The sequence below is a fragment of the Diceros bicornis genome, chromosome 14 (assembly GCF_020826845.1).
Source record: "Diceros bicornis minor isolate mBicDic1 chromosome 14, mDicBic1.mat.cur, whole genome shotgun sequence".
Taxonomy (NCBI): Eukaryota; Metazoa; Chordata; class Mammalia; order Perissodactyla; family Rhinocerotidae; genus Diceros; species Diceros bicornis.
The window spans coordinates 23,599,938-23,612,715 of record NC_080753.1 but is presented as its reverse complement, the minus strand read 5'-3'; the positions used below and the strand labels follow the sequence as shown (position 1 = coordinate 23,612,715).

General features: G+C 38.1%; 1 protein-coding gene across 1 annotated transcript in view; it reads right to left on the bottom strand.

Moving 5' to 3' along the window:
* The window catches only part of MED20 (mediator complex subunit 20), a 93,975-nt gene that overhangs the window by 134 nt on the left and 81,063 nt on the right, over nt 1-12,778 (bottom strand). The window lies entirely within an intron of this gene.

Sequence of the window (12,778 nt, the reverse complement as noted above, 5' to 3'; positions counted from 1 at the left end):
ACTCAGTTTTCAATTCAAAACTGGTTCCTTTGGAAGGAAGTTAGAAAAAAAAAAGAAAAGCCAATTTGGTATAGACTGAGAATTACAGAGGGACAAATTCCTTAAAAAGGAAGAATCGTAAAATACTATACAGGGGGCCTTAGCACCAATTTGAGAATTTTACTCTTTCTTAGCCTGTTTTAATTCTTGAATATCAGCTAATGTTTATATGTGAGGCTTATTTGTGTTCCTTAGGAAACGTCATTACCGTATTTCACATTGCACCCAACTGGCCAGCAGAAGAAAGAAAGTGTATTCTGAACCATCTCTGAACTGATGGTGTCCTGGAAGTGAAAGCCTCTATGTCTCATACTGATCAAGATCCTGGTTGTATGCAGAAAGGGGCAGGGGAGAGGAAAGGAGAGGAGACAGAGATAGTGTTTCAAATGCCAGGAGGACAGATGAAGACTCAAATAAAAAGGCAATCTTAGGTCAGCTTCAATGTATTTCAAAGCAAAGAGAACAGGATAAGGTAAAGGTAAGAAAGAGAAAGTCTTCTGCAGTACAATGTATCATTTTTATTGTCTTGAGTCCAAAGAACCTGGCTAAGGAAGTAGACTGTGAGCCTCAATCTAAATAACATTTTATATGTCTGCTATGGTCTGAATGTTTGTGTGTCCCCCATTCATATGCTAAAATATTAACCCCCAGGTTAAGGGCGTGGTATTAGGAGGCCTTTGGGCCTTTGATTAGGTCGTGAATGGGTTGACCCTCGTGGGATGAGCCCTCAATGGGATTAGTGCCTTCACCATGTAAGGACACAGTGAAAAGCCAGCTGTATGGCTATGAACCATAAGTCCTTACCAGACATGGAATCTGGTGCCATGATCTTGGACTTCCCAGCTTCCAGAACTATGAGAAATAAATGTTTGTTGTTTATAAGCTATCCAGTCTATGGTATTTTTGTTATAGCAACCCTGAGGGACTAAGACAATGCGTCTTTTTGAAAAGAACATTTACATCTTGTAGCAAGGGTGGGAAAACTTTTACCTTCTTTACTGAAAGGTAAGTACAAAATTAGATAGATCTGACTCTTAGGACAAGAGGTGGAGGGGCTACTGGTATTACAGTATTTAACCAAACTACCAAGACAAAAGGAAAAAAGCTAACCTTTGGGATGATATACGTGAAAATACTTTTTAAAACGGTAACATAGTGAGATTTCTTTCTTTTCTTTTTTTTTTTTGGTCTTCCTAACATTGTTTCTTCAATATTATTCATCAGAGAAGCCTCATGGGCAATTTCTCCCAAGGAAAGAGGCTAGACAACTATTTTAAAAGAAAACTTTTTATTCTTTGGAAACTTGACAGGTTTTTTTTTTTCAATACCAGTATTTGAAATTCCCAAAGGTTGTTCCTCTTATAAAGTGAACTTCCTTCACCTCCATTTCTTCTGCACTTTGATTTTTGTGAGTAAATGCAGTTCCATGATCATGGGGTAACCCAGAGAAATCCTAAATCCAATGCACTCCGAGTAGTCCCTTTAGTATGGTTTTCCAAATGCCTTTTATGGCTTGGTCCTATTGCCAAAACCCACAAATATACCACAGGACCAAATCAGACATCCTTCCCAATTTTTATTGCCCATTCCAGATGCAGAGGGCATGTCCCTATATAAGAAACCTTCAAATCATACAAAGGAAAGCAATTTAGATTTTCTTCAATCAAGTAGATCATGCTTTTCCTTTGAGTACTGTCAAGATCTAGTTTCTACTATATTATTTTTCTAATTATTGACATGTTGTTAAGTGCCCTTTAAGTCATTTCTCTGGATGATTTTATCTATTTCCTAATTAGATATGTATCTCCTTCAGAGAGGAGAGTATATGTTATATTTCTTTTTTTTTTTGCGCCTTTAATTTCAAGACTTGTGGGTTCTCAACTCTTAGTAGTCAAAGGTGTTCTGTCAGAATTATCTTCCCACACAGTCTGGAATGGTAGTGAAATAACCATTTCTGTTTACTTTTCGTAGGGCACAGCCAAATTAAAACATGCATACCTTAAAAAGATGAAATGGTAAATAAATGAATTTTCTTTTTGCTATTTATTACCAATCAAGAGTTCAAGTTGGGTACACATGATGCTTTACAATCAATTACTGGTGACACAAAAGAAAGTCAGTAATGAAAGAATGAAGGGGGAAAAAAAAAATCAAGAGATGGGCAATCCCCAAGTTTCTCATTAATTTAATATTTTTCAAAATGTAGCTCCTGAACCACCTACCAACATCAGAATTCCCTAGAATACTTGTTATATATATACAAATTTCTGGTCACCACTCTAAACCTGATGAATCAGAGTCTGGGGAGGGGTCTAAAATCTCCATTTTAAACAAGCTCTACAGATGATTCATTTGTACATTAAAACTTTAGAACCACTCCACAAATCCAGTAGGTTATACAGGGGTGAAGAACTCTTCATAGAAATCAAAGAAAGAATTTTATTTCTCAAATCTTCCACTTAGACCAACACTGTCCAACAGAACTTTCTGCAATGATGGAAATATTTTTTATCTGTGCTGTCCAATATTGTTCTAACTAGCCACATGTGCCTACTGAGTACCTGAAATGTGGCCAGTGAGACTGAGGGACTGAACTTTTAAGTTTATTTAGTTTTAATGAATTTAAATCGCCACATGTGGCTAGTGGCTGCAGTATTAGATAGCACAGACTTAAATAAACACACCAGGACACACTATCTTTAGCTCACTTGGTTTTTCTTTTGGTTTTCTTTCCTTTGAAAGATTCAGTACTCACTGAATCATATCTGAATAGCCTCTTATAACTCAAAACCTGGCAAATCCCCATTTTAGCCAATAGGAGCCTTGATGTGTCTTCAGGAATTTAATTGCCACTGAGATCTTATCACATGAACATAGCACAGCTTCAAATCCTACAAAGAGAGAATATTTCTGTGAACAGGAATACAGCAACAGAACACCCAGAACACTGATGCCTTACAAAATCAATTCCTGTGCTAGAAAACATATGCTGGAACAACCAAAAGCCAAAATAGAAAAACACTAAAAAACCATTTCACACACTCTCCATGGAGAGCTGTCAAATAGAAAGGGCACTCTGGAAATTCTCTCTTCCGATTTCATTTTCTGATCTATAAATCTGCTGATCACGCACATCCTTTCCTGCACAACCCTTTTCCCATTACAAATCTGTGGTGGCGACTCACTAACCTGCCATATGGCAGAGTAAATCCATTCAGGAAAATACAGGCTACTCTGTACCTCACCACACTGAGTTAAGCTAGGCAGACTAGCTTCTCTAGCAGAAAAACATATCTGATCGTGAAATGGAAATCACCCAAAAGTGACACAGAAGAAAAAAGCCATCTTAACCAACACATAAAATAGAGAATAAAGAGAACACAATCTCAGGTACATTCAGTTCAAGGAAGATGTGTTCAACTCACCTCTCATACATATTCTGACCATTTTATTTAAGAACAAGGCCTAACACTCACAGGCATAAAGAGGAACTCTATTTTACATTTTTCTGAGATTTACATCTTTTCCTTCATAATTCCCCAAAGTCATAATAGTCCTAAAATTTCCATTTAAAACATACATCATCCAGTGTGACAGGCACCCAATAATCCAAAAGAGATAAACTTGCAGTGTAACTGGGAAAGAACATGATGTGCCTTAACAGTTCTCCATGATTAAGTAGATCAGCAACTTGAAATAAATGTCCTGCACGCCCTGGATAGACCTGCAGGCGGGGAAAGTAAACCTGACAGAATATTAGCTTTTGCTTCTTTAATTACCATAGTTTTATTTTAAAAATCTGAAACAACTGGAGCTAAAAGCCATAATCAATATTTAAAAGCATTCTACTATAGTTAATATCATTAAATATTAAATTAAAAGAAGGTAATGAAATCTTTTCAATTCTGGCCTTTTGGTCTGATGAGAAACTTCTAGATTTATCACATCATTTTTGAAAAAGTCTTTGTATGAGAGAGATGACTGAACATTACAATCATCTTTCCAAAACCTATAGTTTGAAACATGATTTGTCTTTTAACTGGACTATTCCAATTATTCTCAAATAGCAAATTTCTTAGCTGATCCTAAGTGCATAACTGCATCACCAGAAATAAAATTTCTGGGGGGGAAATCAACAAAAACAGAATAGGAAGAAAATAAAGAGAATCTCTTTTGGAGAGATTTCCATTTCTTCTCTCTCCCTCATTGTATTGATTTCTTCTCAGATCTTAACTAAGGACGGTGGAATAATCCTGCCTGGTCTTGGTGAGACCAAGTGGCATAAATTCCAGCTTCAGAGAGACTAGACACTATGGTAACATGCTGACAGCCTTCATTTACATAAAAGAATACTGATTATGTGGTATCATCAACATCTGCGATTCTGCTCACTGCCATATGCGACAGCGTAGGGTGTTTTAACCCTTCAACTTACTAAATGTACCCTAAATCATATGTACCACAAAACCTCAAAGACTGCTGGAAGAGACACAGTGAATACATTTTTACAAATAACAAGTGTTAAAAATGAATTTTATTTTTGGCTAACATTTTATTTCCAAGAGATATGGGAAAATATAATTTAATATCAACATAAAATTAAGAAAAAGATTTTAAAAAACAAGGTAGAAGTCACATTAAGATGCAGTTAATAACCCAAAAGGGAAGAATGCTATATTCTAGAGTATTATATAGGGCTTCAAAAGGCTGTATTATAATTACAATCAAACTAACCTTTTGAATTTTTATAGTATGGCTAAAATAAAAAAACAAAAATAATAAAATAAGAATAAAAACAAAAAGTAGGGGCAGAGACTGAGAAGGGTGAGGTAGGGAAAGAAACTGTTCAGAATTCCTTTGCTAAGGGCAGTGTGTGTGTGTGGAGATGGCTAAACGGGTGGAGTGTCCTCACAGGTTGCTGGCTTTCCCTTTTCCCCCTTTGTTCCCATTCTTGATGAATGTGGGGGTGGGTGTGTGGATGAGGGATAAGCTACAGGTCAAAGCGTGGCTCAGAGACCCCTGGAGAGCCTGAATTCTCTGAGAGGGGTTCAGAAGCTCTGACTAAATGTGTTCTTTAGCTCTCTGACCTGAGAGCTGCAACACCCACTTACACAGCGGCTCCTGGCCACAGGCAATGGTACGCTGGTGTGCCGGGTGTGCGGGAGTCTTGCAAGGTGTGCTATCACTCATTTGGCGTCAGTCATCAAGTGCTGATGTTCAAGAATGAGTTCGTCTAGCCACGGGTTACAGCAGATTTAAGGCTATGTTCGCATGATAAGTCTCTCTCACTTGTATCAGGATCTGCTTTCTTGAATGAAAAAGGAGTAGAGTTCATCTAGGGAGCTAGGCCTGGCACACTACCCTGGTTTGCCCAGGGAGAGGGCCATGCCTGCCCCTGTGCAGGGAAATGACAAAGACAGAACAACCAGCTTGGTACAAATGCTTTGCTCTGCATCGAATACCAACTTCTCTAACCATAGTAAGAGCCAGAATTGGGTCTAAGCCCTCTGCACCTTCAGTCTCTGCTCTCTTTTGTTTGTCTCCTTCCTCTCTAGTTACAAATATGCCCAAGTCTCTCCTGTCAAAAGAGAGAGACAGATACAGACAGACACATGTTTGCCCTGCCTCTAGACTATCCTTGACATTATTTTTAGGCTCTTTCTCCTTCTGCCTACTTTATTTCTGGCAAGAGTAATGTGCAGCTTCATCTTCCTCACAACTCACTCCTTAACACTTTCATTTCATGGAAACTATTTCTCAAAGGTCATGAGCAATTTCCTTATAGCTAAGTTCATTAACCCTCTCTCAGTCCCCATCCACATCTATTCTGCACTTGACACTGCACACATATTCACTCCCGCACTTTACGCTATGTTCTTCTTCTGATTTTCTTCCTATGTCTGTAATGACATCTTCTCTGTTTTCATATGTGTCTCTCTTCCTTGAAATGTAGGCTTTCCTTAAGGTTCTATCCTTGGCTCACGTCTCAATGATTTCATCTAGTCCTAGAATGTCAAGTATCATTTCTATCAGATAATGTATTTTAATTCTCACAAATGCTTTTTTAAATCATTTTATTGAGATATAGTTTATGTACTATAAAATTCACTCATTTGAAGCATACAACTCAATAATTTTTAGTATATTCACAGAGTCTCACAAATACTTTTGAGTATAAAATCTTTCCAGGTCATTGCAGAGACTCATTCTCAGGTTGAATTTTTACCTTCTGATACCTGCATTATGGTATACTATTATTCATGATGTTTGCAAGATAAAGCTACTGAACATGTTTTGTACTTTTTTATTTGTTTGGTAGCAGTGAGGCTCACGCACTGAGCTATATACACTGTTTCATCCAGGTCTCCTGGTGATCAAGATATGTAAGATGATGGATGTGGGTTAAGGAGATGCCATCTGTGGAACAAAGCTAAGCTAGGTGGCCTTGAAGGGATTGGTCTTTTTGATTCATTAACCTAATACTCTTGCCAAAGAGGTGTGGGCCTAAAACTTAACCCCCTTTCCAGGATGATAGCAGACTGGGGGCAGGTTGGCCAAAGAAGACTACTCATACTAACTTCAGAGAAATTCTGAATACATTGGGAGAACACACACACACACTCTTAGAAATGTTGCCTGTGACTCTGCACGGAGAAGTGGCAGCCAAGAGTGGAAGATAACCAGGTTGGCTGTGTACGATTAAACAGGTCTGCTTCAGAGTTTAGTAGGTTTGCTGCTTCCAGATCAAAGGCTAGGCCTACTTGCTACAACCTGGTGCTCTTTTAACAGCATGAGCTCCCTGACAAGCTAGTGTTAAAGCAACGTCCAAAGTAAAGGCTGCCTCTTCTACTCCACTGCCACATGAAAAAATCCTATCACTACCACTGATAGAATCAGAGTTTTCCCTTCAAAAATCTGACCACAGGGGGAAAAAACCCCACAAATTCGGAGAGTGACATCAGCATTATGGTGGAGTCAGTTGTTCCCTCAGTCTTTCCCCTGTAAGTTACAACTAAATGGACATTCATTAACCAGCAGAGGATTCCCTGCACAACATAACAGGACATGTGAGAGATCCACGCAGCTGTGCATCTGAAGGTGTTTGGACTGGATCCCCAGGACGCAGTGGAACTAGGTGAGTGCACCCCATCCCCTCCCCAGCAGCAGTGATCTAGGCCACAGGTCCTCACACAGCAGCAGGCACAACTGTAAGAGGAGGTGGGAGCAGCCTGGCCCACGCGAACACTGTCAGAGTTGTAATCCAGCCTAGGGGAGTGCCCACTGTGCTGTGGTGGCCCTGTTGTGGGAATGCTCCCCACCGAGTGGTGCAGCTCAGACCCCGCAAAGGAGCCCCCACCAAGCACAGAGGCTGAGCCAAGCTGCCTGCGAGCACATAGCCAGCTGTGCGTGAAAGAAAGTGACCCTTCCCTCCTGCCTAGCACAGCAGCTTGGCCAGTCCCCTACCAAGTGCAGTGGTCTGGCACCAGAGCGACCCACTGGCAGAGCACAGAGGCCCCACCCATGTGTGCATGAGTGACCTGCCAAGCAGCTGCGGCCAGCGCGCAAATGCATAGAAGCCCTACCTCTGCAACTTTCAGCAGACAGGGCAGGATCAGAAAACAGCTCCTGCCCCCTGCCAGCAGTGGCAGGTGGAATCAGTGACCTGATACTACCACAAATGCACCAGCAAAGGATCACTTCATCAAACACCATGAAGAACTACATTAACACTTCAGAGCAGAAGGAAAATGACAAGTCTCCAGAAATCAATCCTGAACTCACAGAAATTTACAATCTAAATGACAGAGAATTCAAAAGAGTTATCATAAAGAAACTCAATGAGTTATAAGAAAACTCAGAAAGATAGTTCAATGAGCTCAGGAATAAAAATAATGAGCAGAAGGAATACTTCACCAAAGAGACTGAAACTCTAAACAAAATCCAAACAAAGATTCTGGATATGAAGAACACAATTGATGAGATAAAAAACAATCTAGAATCCATAAAACATAGATCTGACGTTATGGAGGACAGAATTAGTGGTTTAGAGGACAGAGATATAGAAATGCTTCAGGCAGAGGAGGAGAGAGAACTAAGATTTTTTAAAAAATGAAGAAGTTCTTCGAGAAATATTTGACTCAATTAGGAAAAGCAACATAAGGATTATAGGTGTTCCAGAGGGAGAAAGGAGCAGAGAGCTTGTTCAAAGAAATAATAGCTGAGAATTTCCAAGACCTAGAGAAGACACTGGACTTACAAGTACATGAAGCCAAGAGAATTCCTAATTACATCAATGCAAAAAGACCTTCCCCAAGGCATATAATAGTAAAACTGAAAAAGTTAATGACAAAGAAAAAATATTAAGGGCAGCAAGGCAGAAAAAAATAAACTACAAAGGAACCCATATCAGGCTTTCAGTGGATTTCTCAGCAGAAACCTTACAGGCTAGGAGAGAGTGGAATGATATATTCAAAGTACTGAAAGACAAAAACTTTCAGCCAAGAATACTCTATCCAGTGAAACTATCTTTCAGATATGATAGAGAAATAAAAGCTTTCCCAGATAAAAAAAACACTGAGAGAGTTCATTGCCACTAGACCTCCTCTACAAGAAATGATGAAGGAAGCCCTCCTACCTGAAACAAAAAGGAAAAGGATTACAAGGCTTTGAACAAGGAGATAAATAGACAGACAAAATTAAAAAATTGCAGCTCTCTATCAGAACAAGTTAGCAAACACTTAATTATAACATAAGAGACAAAGGGAAGGAAAGCATCAAAAATAACTATAAACACTTCAATTCAGTCACAAACTCACAACACAAAAAAGAAGAACTTGTGACAATAACAACTCAGAAGGGGAAGAGGGAGGGGATGGAACCTGCTTAGGCTAATGGAGATAAAGAGGCTATCAGAAAATGGATCATGTCATCTCTGAGATCTTTTATACAAACCTCACGGTAACCACTAAACAAAGACTCAGAATAGAGATACATCATAAATAAAGAGAAAACTGAGAAACCCATCACAGAAAACCACCAAACTGAAATGGCAATCAGAAATACAAGGGAAGAGAAACAATGGAAATAAAGAACAACTGGAAAACAAGAGACAAAATGGCAGTATTAAGCCATCATATATCAATAATCACTCTAAATGTAAATGGATTGAATTCTCCAATCAAAAGATACAGAGTGGCTGGATGGATTAAAAACCAAGACCCAACAATATGCTGCCTCCAGGAAACACATCTCAGTTCTAAAGACAAACAAAGGCTCAGAGTGAAGTGATGGAAGATGATCCTCCAAGCAAATGGCAAGCAAAAGAAAGCAAGTGTTGCCACACTCATATCAGACAAAGCAGACCAAGATAAAAAAGACAATAAGAGACAAAAATAGCAATATATAATGATAAAAGGGACACTCTACCAAGAGACATAACACTTATGAATATATATGCACCTAACACAGGAGGTTAGGTGCATATACAAATGCACCTAAAGGGAGAAATTGACAGCAACACAATAATAGCAAGGGACCTCAGCATCACACTTACATCAATGGATAGATAATCCAGACAGAAAGCCAACAAGGAAACAGTGGTCTTAAACGAAACGCCAGACCAGACAGATTTAATAGATATATATATAGGACATTCCATTCAAAAACAGCAGAATACACATTCTTCTCAAGGAAGAATGCACATGGAACATTCTCAAAGATATGCTGGGAAACAAGGCAAGCCTCAATAAATTTAAGAAGATTGAAATCATATCAAGCATCTTTTCTGACCACAATGCTATGAAACTAGAAATCAACTACAAGAAAAAAGCTGGGAAAATCACAAATACATGGAGACTAAACAACATGCCACTGAACAACCACTGGATCTATGAAGAAATTAAAGGAGAAATCAAAAACTATTTGGAGACAAATGAAATTGAAAATACAGCATACCAACTTTTGTGGGATGCAGCAAAAGTGGTTCTAAGAGGGAAATTTATAGCAATATAGGCCCACCTTAACGAACAAGAAAAATCTCAAATAAGTAGTCTTAAACTACACCTAACAGAACTAGAAAAAGAACAAACAAAGCCCAAAGTCAGTAGAAGGAGAGAAATGATAAAAAGAGCAGAAATAAATGAAATAGAGACTAAAAAAAACAGTAGAAAGGATCAATAAAAGTAAGAGCTGATTCTTTGAGAAGATAAACAAAATTGACAAACCGTTAGCCAGACTCACCAAGAAAAAGAAAGAAGCCTCAAATAAAATTAGAAATGAAAGAGGAGAAATAACAACAGATACCACAGAAATGAAAAGGCTTATAAGAGAATACTATGAAAAACTATATGCCAACAAATTGCAAAACCTAGAAGAAAACAGATAAATTCTTAGACTCATACAACCTCCCAAAACTGAATCAAGAAGAAATAGAGGATCTAAACAGACCAATCACAAGTAAAGAAATTGAAACACTAATCAAAAACCTCCCAAAAAACAAAAGTCCAGAACCAGATGGCTTCTCTGGAGAATTCTACCAAACATTCAAAGAAGATTTAATACCTACCCTTCTCAAACTATTCCAAAAAATTGAAGAAGATGGAACACTTCCTAACTCATTTCATGAGGCCAACATTACCGTGACACCAAAACCAGACAGGGACAACATAAAGAAGGAAAATTACAGGCCAATATTGCTGATGTATAATAGATGCAAAAATCCTCAACAAAATATTGGCAAACTGAATACAGCAATATATTAAAAGGATCATACACCATGATCAAGTGGGATTTATACCAGGGATGCAAGGATGGTTCAGTATCCACAAATCAATCAATGTGATACATCACATTAACAAAATGAGGAATAAAAACCACATGATCATCTCAACAGATGCAGAGAAAGCATCTGACAAGATCCAACATCCATTTATGATAAAAACTCTCAATAAAATGGGTATAGGAGGAAAGTACCTCAACATAATAAAGGCCATTTATGACAAACCCACAGCCAACATCATACTTAATGGTGCAAAAGTGAAAGCCACCCCTCTGAGAACAGGAACAAGGGTGTCCACTCTCCCCACTCCTATTCAACATAGTACTGGAGGTTTTGGTCAGAGCAATTAGGTAAGGAAAAGAAATAAAAGGGATCCAAATTGGAAAGGAAGAAGTGAAACTCTTGCTGTTTGCAGACGACATGATTCTATATACAGAAAATCCTAAAGAATCCACCAGAAAGCTATTAAAAATAATCAACAAATACAGCAAAGCTGCAGGTACAAAATCAACTTAAAAAAATCAGTTGCATTTCTATACACTAATAATGAACTAGCAGAAAGAGAAGTCAAGAATACAGTCCCATTTACAAGTGCAACAAAAAGGTTTATAAAATATCTGGGAATAAATTTAACCAAGCAGGTGAAAGACCTATATACTGAAAACTCTAAGATATTACAGAAAGAAATCAAAGAAGACATAAAGAAATGGAAAGATACTCATGCTCATGGATTGGAAGAATAAACATAGTTAAGAAGTCCATATTACCTAAAGCAATCTACAGATTCAGTGCATTCCCAATCAGAATCCCAATGACATTCTTCATGGAAACAGAACAAAGAATCCTAAAATTTATACAGAACAACAAAAGACCCTGAAGAGCCAAAGCAATCCTGAGAAAAAAGAACAAAGCTGGAGGCATCACAGTCTCTGACTTCAAAATATAGTACAAATATACTATTTACTATAGTAATCAAAACAGCATGGTACTGGTACAAAAACAGACACACAGATCAGTGGAACAGAACTGAAAGCCCAGAACAAAAACCACACATCTACGGATAGCTAATTTTTGCCAAAGGAGCCAAGAATATACAATGGAGAAAGGAAAGTCTCTTCAATAAATGGTGTTGGGAAAACTGGACAGCCACATGCAAAAGAATGAAAGTAGACCATTAACTTACACCATGCACAAAAATTAACTCAAAATGGATTAAAGACTTGAATGTAAGACCTGAAACCATAAAACTCCTAGAAGAACATATAGGAAGTACACTCTTTGACATCGGTCTTTGCAGCATCTTTTTGAATACCATGTCTACTCAGGCAAGGGAAACAAAAGAAAAAATAAACAAATGGGACTACATCAGACTAAAAAGTTTCTGCAAGGCAAAGGAAACCACGAACAAAATGAAAAGACAACTCACCAAATGGGAGAAAATATTTGCAAATCATATATCCAAGAAGGGGCTAATTTCCAAAATATATAAAGAACTCATACAACTCAACAACATAAAAACAAACAACCTGATCAAAAAATGGGCAGAGGATATGAACAGACATTTTTCAAAAGAAGATATAAGATGGCCAACAGGCACATGAAAAGATGTTCAATATCACTAATTATTAGGGAAATGCAAATCAAAACTACAATGAGATATCACCTTACATCTGTCAGAATGGCTATAATTACCAAGACAAAAAAATAACAAATCTTGGAGAGGATATGGAGAAAAGGGAACCCTCATACGCTGGTGGTGGAAATGCAAACTGGTGCAGCCAATACGGAAAACAGTATGGAGATTTCTCCAAGAATTAAAAATAGAAATACCATATGATCTGGCTATCCCACTACTGGGTATTCATCCAAAGAACGTGAAATCAACAATTCAAAGAGATTTATGCGCCCGTATGTTCAGTATTTAGCATTATTCACAACAGTCAAGATGGGGAAGCAACCCAA